Source organism: Protopterus annectens, chromosome 3.part0 (assembly GCF_019279795.1).
Source record: "Protopterus annectens isolate FY-2018-M chromosome 3.part0, PAN1.0, whole genome shotgun sequence".
Taxonomy (NCBI): domain Eukaryota; kingdom Metazoa; phylum Chordata; order Ceratodontiformes; family Protopteridae; genus Protopterus; species Protopterus annectens.
The window spans coordinates 1,467,514,091-1,467,526,866 of NC_056731.1; positions in this window are offsets into that span (position 1 = coordinate 1,467,514,091).

Sequence of the window (12,776 nt, forward strand, 5' to 3'; positions counted from 1 at the left end):
ACAGGTAAAACTTAAGTTACCTAATTTCACATCTAACTCCTCTAGTGCACACTGCAGTGTTTAGGATAAACCATTTTTTTTCATCTTACCTTTAAGCATTCCTGTGATTAAGACTTGCTATAAAACCTGCTGGAAAGCACTAGGAAACCTTAAACTGATACAAGCACTCAACTCTGCTTGTTAATAAGGAGAAATTAATCATAGGCACTAAATAGTCTTTAATTGTAAAGTACCTTGCTAAGGTAAGGGAAAACAGCTATTGTACTTTACAAAAAAAGCACCAAACCAGGCATGTCCAAGGGTCAGCTTCCAGTGATTTCTCCTGCCCATCTGGTGAATCTGGGCATACTGGGGCAATGCAGCAATTGCCTCGTGTACACAGACAACCCTCTCCTCCTACCACCGAACACTACAACCTGTGAGAGATGCACTTACATAGCCAAACTGGAAACAAAGCTATCTCCACCCAAGATTGTGCTAGACAGTCAAGAGGAGAAGGTTAACACCCGCACTACACCTCAAGCAATACATAGCCCTTCTAAACCCACACCACCAACATCCTCACTTAGCAACAGTAAACCCTCATATGCGAAGGCCCTTAACAGTAACCTGCCCAAGCAACAAGGACCTCCAAAGCTGAAATGCAAACAAACACCAATCACAAGCAAAGTGTCACATAGCTCACAACACCAGTGTGCCACCCAAAAACAGCTTCTAAGGCAAGACAACGTACCCAACACTTTAGTCATAGGTGACTCTATAGTCAGGCACCCCAATGTCCCACTCACCAGGCTGAACAAGGAATAAATTACAGTCAGGTGCCTGTTGGGTACCAGGATCCACCACATAACACATACACTCAAGTCACTCCACAGCAAGTACAAATATGACTATGTCATTGCCCATGTTGGAGTGAATGACTTGAGATGTACCTCCCTGGACTATATGAAAAGAGACATGGAAGAGCTTTTGGATCATGTGTCCCAGGCAGGTATGACCCAAGCCCTGAGTAGCATCCTCCCTTTGCCCAGAATGATACTACAGTATAAGGGCAAGATGATTGACTTCAACAATTGTCTAAGCTTCTGGTGTCATTCAAAGGGGATCCAGTATCTGTCTGCCTGGGACAACATGATCAACAGACCACGATGCTTTGCCAGAGATGGTCTGTACATGTCGCCCCTCATATTCAGGTTACTGGCTAAGGCTCTTGCCACCCCTACAGTGCCTTTTTAGGCAAAGTTCAAAGGACAAAACCACCACTGTAACAGGTACAAGCATGCAAAATCTGAAGGTAATGCTACTCAGTGCTAGAAGTCTAAACCTCAAAATGCACTCTCTCGAGGCACTCCTAAAAATGGAGAACATCGATATCTGTGCAGTAACTGAGACCTGGTTCAAGGCTCCAGAGAGCACCCTTGCAATACCAGGCTACAACTTTTACCACACTTTTTGGCCAACAAACCAGGACCGAAACACTAAAGGTGGTGGAGTGCCCATATTCACCAAGGATATTCACACTACCAGGCTGGTTGCCCAACACAATGCATCTGAAATTCTCCAGGTGCAACTAACACTAGGTAAGACTGCAGTCCAATTTGTATCTTGCTACAGACCCCCCACCATGCCACAAGATTCTCACTATACCTTTCTAAATGTACTAGAAAATATTAAGATACAACCAATCACCCTAATACAGGGTGATTTCAACTACCCTGCCATTAACTGGGAAAACTACTCATGTACCAACACCTTTGCCCAACGGTTTTTGGAATTCATAAATTTCAATGCCGTGGATCAATTATCCATTGTCCCACCAAGCGCTCCAAAATCCTAGACCTGGTTATTACCAACATGGGAAATTGATGCTCCACACCTATGGTCACCCCCTCATTGGTGAGGTCTGACCATAAGCTAATCAGCCCTTCCCCACCCCCAGTAAGGTAACCTCCGTAAAAAAACTTCTCCAAAGCCAACTTCATGCCACTCAAGCCAGAACTGACAAACTTCATGACACCCATGCAGACGGGAACTGAAAGTTCAACTGCTGAATCCTATACTAAGGCACTGTACAAGCACATCCACTAGTGCATGAATCATGTCATCCCAAATAGAACAAAGATGCTCTCCTCCAAAAAAAGGAAGCCAATCTGTTGGTCCCCTGCCATAAATAAACTTTACAACAAAAGGAAGAAACTGTTGCAGAAGAGAGGAAAACCCCAGGATGCAAAAGCCTCCCTTACCAGCCTCAGTAAGAAGCTGAGATCCCTCATAAAATCCTCCAAAGTTAGTTATGAAAATAAAATTGCCAAAGATTCCAAAGACAACCACAAGGCATTCTATAGCTATGTCAAGAATCTAAATGGCAATGCTCAGATCTGCTCTTAGTTACAACAGAATGGCATTAAATATACTGATCCCAAGGATATTGCCAATATCTTGGCAGATCAATTCAGTGCCAACTTCACCCCCCTCTCACCCCCTAAAGGGCCCATATCAATACCAAAAGATTGCCACATTCCAGTAATAATGGTCACACAGGTAAAAAATGCACTCTCCAAAGCTAAGTATACAGCATCCATGGGACTAGACGACATCCCGGGCTGTGTACTACATGAACTATAAAATGAACTGGCACCTCACCTAAGTGTCATGTTTAATCATAGCCTCAGCTCAGGCTTCGTACCCACTGAGTGGCGCACAGCTACATTTATCCCACTCGACAAGGGGGGATCCACCTTGGATCCTGGGAACTACTGCCCCATCAGTCTGACGAGCCTAATCTGCAAGGATATGGAATGTATTATCATGGAACTTATAAACAAAGACATTAGCAACCTTCAAACACTGGACCCCACCCAGTTTGGGTTCGTGAAGGGCTGATCTTGTCTCCTGAACCTGATTGACTTCTTTGAAACAGTCTCCAGAGCTGTGGACAAGGGTAAGGCAGTCCACATAGCCTATCTGGACCTCACCAAGGCCTTCAACACCATCCCCTGCTCTGGAATCATAGATAAACTTACTAATCTGGGCATTAATCCCTACATCACTCAATGGGTTGCCAACTGGCTTACTGACAGAACCCACACTGTAAAAGTAGCCAAATCGAAATCCAGCTCCAGACAAGTGACAAGTGGAGTACCTCAGGGTTCAGTCCTGGGACCACTCTTGTTTGGAATCTACTTCTTTGACATACAGGCCAACACTAAGGGACTCTGGCTAACAAAGATTGCAGATGACTGCAAACTGGGAGCCATTACTGAATTCCAAAATGATGTGGATATTCTACAAAAGGGCCTTACAGAAACAGATGCTTGGTGCCAGAGCCATGGGCTCAAGCTCAATGCCAAGAAATGTATAGTTGTCCCCTTTAGGAAAAAACATGTACCCATGAATTATCACATAGTTGGCAGTACACTAAACAATGAAAGTTTAATAACAGACATAGGGACACAGGTGGACAGTGGTCTCACCTTTGATAAACACATCACCACAACAGTCAGGAAATCCTTCTATGTGGCATACCTCATTACTAACGGCTTTCATCCAAAAAAAAGGAGGTTATTGTCCCACTGTACTCATCCCTGATAAGACCCATTATAGATACAATGCCCCGTTTGGTATGTACCTCTCAAAACATCTGCAACAACTGGAAAGGCAGCAGAAATACTTCACTAAAAGAATCACAGGCTTAAAGCAGATGTCCTATGCTGACCATCTAAAAAAACCTCCAGCTATACTCTTTCGCATATCATCTACTCAGAGGCAATCTCTGCTTAACATGCAAGGCCATGTCAAACCCAGAGCTGTTGGACATGCTGCACTTAAAGAAATCCCAATTCCTCAGAGCCACATGCTCCAGGGACCTAAACGTTGTCACCACAATGAACAAAACATGCTGGAGGGATAGGTTCCTGACCCAGAGACTCCCCAGACTCTGGAATAGATGGCCCATACATGTCAAGCCAAGCACCTCTTTGGTTCTCTATAAAAGGAACCTTGATGATTGGATGGGTGACAGGAAATTCACCCTGGGGATCACATCAGTCACCCTGCTAGACAGAGGTCCAGGGAAGTAAATATTGTGGGAAGAAATTGCCAGGGAATTGTTATGGCTAGGCTTGTATAGGCCCTAGGGCCAATAGCCTAGTACCAACCTATGAACCTATACTCTGTCTTGTACAGATTACTGAAAGGAGGTCGATGCTTGACATAAAAGGCATTATTGGATCCAGCTCTGATGGAACTTCTGCAAATATGCAAAATGAACAGCACTGAAACCACTAGATCCAAAGATTTAAATTTTGATTGTGACATAAATAAGACATGTAGGCAAGCCAGATATGTGTCTCAGCGGATTCCTATACTATGGAACAGGCTTCCCATCCATTTAAGGTGGAGTCCATCCATAACCCTACTTAAGCATAGCCCTGACCAATGGGCTTTGTTTGGCATAATGGTTGTGACATGGGTTTGACATAATGGTTAAGGATCTTACTTCATAGACACAAGGTATAGGGTTTGATTCTGACCTCAGATTATTGGGTAGACTTAAAATGGTCATTCTGGGTAGTTAGCCTAGTATTCAGCCATGGATATATGGATCTATGGGAAATCAGAAATTGATCCTAGGTCTGGCCCTAGTGTCTCTCATAGACAGAGGCAGACAGTAATGCCTAAATATACCCTTCTCCACATAATCTCTAGAAACTTCCTAACTAAAATACCCCCTCCTAATAAATGCCCATGATACACAAGGACACAATTGGTTAGGGTTGCATGACTAGGCTTATAAAGGCCTGGTGGTTATTAGCCTAGTATATAACTATGAACTATGTGTACAGGCCTCAGGGGGCATTGTGGAAGTATCTCCGCATTTGTCAGAGTTAACATCACCTCTATACAAATCCACCAAAACACTAATATGGAAATTATTGAATTCCACCTTATTCACCACAACATATTGTCCATCTCCCCAACAGAACATGATGAATGACTGAATGCATTTATTGAACCACCCTTTATGTCAAATACCCTAAGAGGTAGGATTCTAAAAGGAGGTATACCTGCATGATACGCTATGTGAGAGAGTAATTCCATGCCCGATTTTAAGAAAAAAAAAAGACTGTTAGATAGCCAGGCTATGCAGACTGATGAGGAATTATAAAGCTCTGTGCTCAGATATAAAACAAATCAGGCTTGCAATGTGACTTAGGTATTTTACAAAGGTGTTGAATGCAGTGCAAACTCACTAAGTAACAATAAATGAGCCTTTCTCATGTTGGCAGCAAAATAATATTTGTCAAAAGACATAGGAGATTTTTTCTTCATAGTGTTCAGATCCTATTTTAAAGATTTTTACTGCTGTTACTACTTTGATGCAAATTATATGATCTTTAGACTGGTTGAGTTTAATATCCTGGAGTCACAATGTCTTAATAACATAATTCTGCACCACTGCTTGTTACTCAAAAATGAGTAACCAGGAATTTAAACAAACTAGAATATAGACTCAGCATAATTTTATCAGACTAAGAAAAAGTGAAAAATACTTATTATATCTGTCCAAACATGCATATCATCACCACCACCATTACAGTATAGTCTTCACTCTAGAGAGCAGAGAAAGACAATACAGCTTTATCAAAGGCCATCTCCTCCCCTCTGACTTTGGGTCTACTTCATAACATTGAAATTTCATAACGCTGAATTTCATAACATTGAGGCCACAACATCTAAATCCCACAACATTAAAAACCCAAAACATTGAAAACTCAGAACACTGAAAGTGTGTTTCATAACATTGAAAACTACAATGCATATATAAATAACATCCTCCCCACCTATAACAACCCCTAACTAACAAACACACTTTCTACTACATTTCTGCTGGGGGGCAAGCACCCCTACAGAAATGTAGTATAAAGTGTGCTTGTTTGTTAGGTGTTGCTGTAGGTGGAGGTTATATTATTTACTTGTGCAATGTAGTTTTCAATGTTATGAAGCACACATTCAATGTTCTGAGTTTTCAATGTTTTGAGGTTTCAGTTTTTTGAATTTTCAATGTTATGGTCTCAATGTTATGAAATTCAACGTTATGAAATTTCAGTGTTATGAAGTGGACCCCTGATGTCTCAGTAGGCACACAGAGTGTTAACCCATCTGACCCCTTACCCACATCTGTAGCTGGTGTCACTTTCTGCCTTGTTTCTTAACTACGGCTGCTTTCATCTATCTCTCCCTATTCCTTTATCAGACTGTGTAACTATGGTGCTCACATCCTGACCTCTTGGTCATTTGTGAAACAGTGGTGAAGAATGTGGCTAGTATTTCTGCTTAATCCCTGGCGCTCACATATACTGTCTCCATAAGTGTAAGGCCCCCAGTATCTAATGAAGCTGTCCTAGAGGCTCTGTTGAATTTAGAGATAGTTTATTTGCCAATCTATAAAATATATCTAGGCAGCTCTTTCTCAGAATTCACTGTAATTGCCTCACAAACTACAGCAGCCTTTACCTTCCTCACTACATAGGCATTATTGTCCCATTGGCCTATCCTGGATACTACTCACTCCTGTCAGCTACCTCCTTTTTTCTTTAAACTGCATTCCCTTCCTCATTCATGTAAGATGGTCACATAATTCTGTCTCAGCAGATTCCTTCTTAGAACCTTTTCTGTACTCCAGCATAATGTATTTCACTGTACTTCACCCAATCTTACACATCTCAGTCAACTTTATTCTCCATGCTGCCCTTCTTATTACATTAACGTCTGAACTCTTATAGTCCAAAACTTTTGCTTGTTTGTCCCAGCGTTTGATTCAATGCTCTCAGTTATTTCTTTGGCAAAATTATTATTTTTATTATTATCAGCCTGCTCGCTGACATTTGCTTTACTGTCTGCTGCTGAGAATTAATTAGGAAGCATACATTCTACACAAAGTATTTTGTCATCATTATTTACCTCAAGTATAAAAATAAAATTGCAGTTGTCAAAGTGACATATTATCACATATCCTGCAACTCATTAGCACCTGCTAATTATAACTGGAATATCTTGAGTCATAATGCAGACTGTTTCTAAATGTGATTATTTCTGTTTTATAGGCATCACTGTATTACACAGTCTGACTAATAAGAAGAAACCTGGCTACAGGAGTCACATGCAAAGGTTATGATTCTTTAGTTTTTAAGAAAAAATATACTGCTCTTATTTAGTCTAATGTATTAGCCTAATGACTGCTTTCTAATGATGCCATTTTTTTCTTATAAGAAATACCAGGTACATCAAGTAAACCTATTAAAAAATGTAAAGGTAACACTGTGCCTGATATCCCCTGTACACACACTACAGCACCCTGTAAAATGAATGCTAATTTATGTTTCATAAGTAATTATACAATACAGGATCATTACTATTCAAAGATAAGCATGCTGATTAGACAGCCCACCCAGCATGGCCACTGTAAATTGAGCATATACTAAAAGAATAAAGTCCAGCTGCTGAGGTATAACTGAGCAACCAGATTTTCTACTGGCATCGATAACAGCTGCTGACAGAGCAAAATACTGAAAAATCAGGTATGTTTTGCCAGATAAAAGAAATAGAAACATACCTGAATTCCCTCATATGTTTCTGTTATTGTATTTTTTTTTTTATATTTTATATGGTTAAAAAACAGCAACATAGATGGTATATTCTTCATTATGTCTCTTGTTCTGCACTGATGTACTGCGCAAGTGTGGGAATGTAATTCCCATATGCATGTGCAGTACATCAGCAAACAGAAAACAACATGGAAGAAGACTAAATTGCTATTACACAAAGACATTATTTCAAAAAGGTAAAAAATGTCTGTCTTAAATAATGTCATTGTATAATAGCAATAACCCAATTTCAGATGTGGGTATCACAGGATTTATCCTGGTTGGCTGTATTTAATCACCTGGGCTTCATCATTGTGATCAAACCATGTCAAACAGTGGGTAAATCTTGTGACATCCACACACAGTCATAATTTATTGATAAAATAGACAATATCCCTGCCTTAACTCAAGGCTCTCAGGGTGCACAGTATAAGTTATGGTAGGTCTTGCCTCCTTGATGTGAACAAAATCAGTGCTTAAAGTCAGTCACTTATTGGGCTGAATTCTAAAAGCAGGTATGACAAAACTGGTCAACTACAATGAGCAGTGAAATCTTCCCTGACCCCCAGATGACATTATTCTGGGTACAGAGTTTGCTGAATTCAGCTACTTGCAATGCTGAAGTATTAACATATCACTCAACCTTCAAACATTAAACATTCTAGCACTTTCTCTTTAAAATTATAGCAGTGTCAGAAAGAGAACCAATTTTTTATATTTTTCACATTAGAAAGTCTTTATATAGTATACGGTTACCAGTAGTGACTCTTTGTATAGGCTTAGTTTGTGTATATAATAAACTATGGATCCATAAACATGTTTGACTTTATGAGGAGCATCATAAATCTAGGAGGAGCAAAGTTAAATTTGATAACAAAATCATGGTGATATGGTGATGGTGAAATAATAGCAGTTGAAAAATATGAGTATTACATGGAAAGGATTCCCCTATGTCCAGACAAGGTAATGAGGTTAAATAACATTCTATGTATAGCCTAACTTTACCCGAGGACTCAGTAAGGTGACCAAGTCTGTCCAATAGTCTCTGGCATAGCAACTCATCTGTACACCAGACCTGATATTGCACTCAGAAAGCTTGCCTACATTACCAAGTCTGATATACAGGTGAAGGTGGATAACCACATGGCCAAACAGCATAACAGCTCCATCTCTAAGTAGTGCAAATTGGAGAATGTAGGCATGCTAACCAGCATGACCATTATGCTTGCAATGTTTCTATCCAAAAAGAGGGAAGGACATGCAGTGTCACTATTCCACCAAACAACTAAATCTATTTTTTAAAGAGCACTGCAAGTCATCCACAGTACACTAAGTTCCTTTTATACTGCCTTGCATTACATGCATCCATGCATGAGCATAATCTAAGCCATTTCTCTTTCTCTCCTGCTCTTTCACCTTCTCCTTATCTCTTTCTGTCTCTCTCTCTCCTCACTGATGCCCAACACCTGCAGTTCAGCTCTGTCTGTATGTGGAACTAGATACTATAGGCAATATACCTTCTGAACAAATACCACCTGCAATAGCTAGACACACATGCAGGTGCAGCTTCAATAATACTTCTCTTTCTCCTTAATTAGATTCTCCAACAAGTCAGCATTGTGCTTTGGAAAAAAATATCCATTTTACAACACTGATTTAGTTTTGTGTAGGTGCCTCAGTCTCCCTTTCAGAGTGGGACATTGAGCTCAGGCAGTTCCCATCAGCATATGTTGAATGGGGATTGCCAGAACCCTCTCTTTTTGACTAGGTATGGTGTAATTTCTCAGTATGGTGTGTTACTTTATGCCCAAATCCTTTTGTAATGTGGTCCAAGGCTTATCTTAACCACAACAAGAGATTCTTAAGAAATGTACAAATGATTGGAAAATAAAAGTATTCTAAGGAAGAATTAAAATATTGTCCATATTTGAAATTGGTTTTTTTACCAGGATTGGCACACTAAAGTAATTTATTTTTGTTCTCTGGAACATATCCTAACATAGTAACAGAAAAATAGAAAATATGTCCCATACGTTGCTCATGAAGTGCTTAAAGGAGTTACAGATGCCTGTATAGATTCCTTCCATTTGCATTAAGGCTTTTTTGCAGCAAAGCTTTGATAGCATTCTCAGTATCAGGCATCCTAATAACCTGTTCTAGTTTACCTGGTATTGATAGCAAGGCCTTAGGCTGATTGATGGTTTATAGTGAGGTTTCTGCGAGTAATATGATGTTAAGAGGTTTCATTAATTTTTCCATATTTTGCTTCTGAGAACTGCACTTTTTTCTTAAGCACCTTTCATGAATCTATCACTTATTCTGATCTTTACTCTGACAACTTTATCTACAGATTGCATTTGAAAAATTACAATTGACATAAATGGTGAGGTATTTAGGGTTATAATTTTTCTTGCTATTCCTCTAGTATATGCAGAGTATTATTAGAATCCTCAATTTGCCTTATTAAATCTGAGGAGGTGATATTTTCACAACATGGCTGAGATTTAAGTCACAGATATATAAGAAAAAAAAATGTTTCTGTCTACTTTCCTGAATAAAGGATGATGAAAGTGTTTTCTTCCAATCCAAGAGATATTTAGCTATAGTATCAAGGTCCAGGACCTAGATGTAAGTATAATGATGTTAAGTTTCAGAGTGGTGGTACACACTGGTATTTAAACTATGTGGCATTGGCCAGGGCTACTCTGGGTTATCTTCCTTAACTGCTGTGATATTTTTCATAATACCTATAATGAGGGGTTGATGTAAGTCTGTACACAAAACTTGTTCATCTTGGAGTGAACCATAAATACATGAAAGGCAAAAATGTACAATGTTTCCTCCTATATGTACTATATAAAACATGTGTCCCTCATTAAAGGTCATTGTAATGGAAATTAAGGTTGGAATGAAGAATTTATGGTTGTTGTTGTTTGTCTTTCGGCAAGGGGTTGCCACAGTGGAACTCCGGTCCGCTAATGATTGGCAGTAGATTTTTACGAAACACCGAAGTGCCAGCTCAACACCCAGCCTTCAACGAAGGCACGCCCATTTACGTATGCATGTCTTTCGAACGCTACCCAACTGTTGTGAGGACATGCAGACTCCACACAGAAGGCACTTCCAAGCTTAGCCGAGAATTGAATGGGAGAACCTCTTTCTGTGAGGTAACAATGCTACCGCCGTGGTATCAAGGCATAATCAAATGATTTAGATCTGCAAACTACAAATCCCACCTTTCTTTGCCTAATCTTGGAAACCTTCTTTGCCTTTTGTTGGATCACAATAAAAAAGTGATTTTCAATTTTTCATTGTTCCTATATATTTGGAAATCAAACTCAGAACCTAAAAGAGACTACTCAAGAATTTGCATCTATTCAGCCCAGGATTATCTACCATATAATGTAGGCAAACAGCAACAAGGCGAAAATCAGTCCCAATGTAGAATAAAGCAGGTTAAAATACTTGAGAAACAATAATGGGACAACCACGGCAAAGCACATATATTTAATAAACAATAAGCAGTAAATAGATAAGTGCTTTCGGAGATGCCTCCTTCATCAGATCAATACACAAAATATAAAATCAGTCTGCATATAAATATACTTGAAAAAACAATTACATTAATTAAAACCTTTGACCAATTAACATTTTCTAGCCTTCAAAATAGGATTTAAAGGTATAAAACCATTTAAGCCTTGTGGAACATCAGCTCTCAAACCAGCTATCCAGTGGGTTTCTATAACTTCTATGGCATTCTTCATATCACCACCTCTAGGTGCAGGAGTGTAAATATCCAAAGCCATAAATTTAAACTCATGCTGGGGAAATTCATTAATATGTTGAGCTACTGCACATCTTTGCACATTTCTGAATCTGAGTCAACAGCATTTGTATTCTTTATTGGCCACATAAATATATGGCCTTTAACAAAATCAGCATAATCTCTTTCCAACATTTTAGTTTTTATGCGTTATAACTTATAGCCATAAAGAGAAATATTGCAAAACAGTACATCAAGTTTTTCAGCATACCTGACTTCAGGGTAGTCCCTGGCAATTGCAGTGTGTATCTCTTCCAAATGCTGTATCAGGGCTGTCTCTTTAGGTTTAAAATAATCAATAAGTTGCTCCATATATTTAAAGCTACTTTCTATGTTAATAGCCTGCCATTTGGCAAGTAAATCTGGATATCTGGAGCCATAGCTAGGCATGCAAAAAATACTTAGCCCTACCACCATATTTTTAAGAATGTCACGGATAATCAGCTTCTGATAACTTCCCGACTTTGTAGTAAGGAAAGTGATTTTTTTACATCATATAAATGTAACAGAGAATAATTTGTTAGAACATGGTTACAAAAGCAGGGAAGTTAGGGAAGCATCAGAAAGGGTTAAATCCACGAGAGATGGGAAAGGTAGACCTTGGTATTCAAAGAATACTGGAGATTCAATTAATAAGGGACAGATAAATATATGTAAGGTTTAGGATACCCTTTACTTTTAGAACTGATTTTAAATATATAAAGAATATCTGGAAGATATTACTGTCTGATGACAGGATGAAAATATAGTAGGTGATGTGCCAAACTTCAGCTACAAGAGAAATCATAAGAGTCTGTTATGTTACAGACCAGGACCTGGTGATAAGAATAACCTAGGTCAATTATATAGTGGCAAATCAGGTACATATCCATGTAAAAGATGTAAGGCATGCAGGTGTATTAAGAAGGTATATTAAGACTGATAATGTGTTTGAGCATCGTGTTACTAAAATTATATATAAGTGTTCACAATATGTATGCTGTTCTACTAAAAATGTGATGCAAACTGTTCAGAATGCACTTCTTTTTATGTTGGTAAAATCAAAAGAATGATAAAGGAACATCTTTTCCAGCATATGGGTGATATACGGTGTATTTTCAAATAGACAAGACAGACAAGACAATAGACAGGGGTGGTGTGTGACACATGAGGGGATTGAACACCTTAGATAGGGAGGGTATTGTGGAATCCGAGTCCCATGTGCCTCCCGACAACAACAGTGTGACTCACGTCCCCACCCATGGGACTGTCAGCACTGCTCCTTCACTGCCCCGAGAGTGGCTGTGCTGGAGGTTGGGCACCAGAGT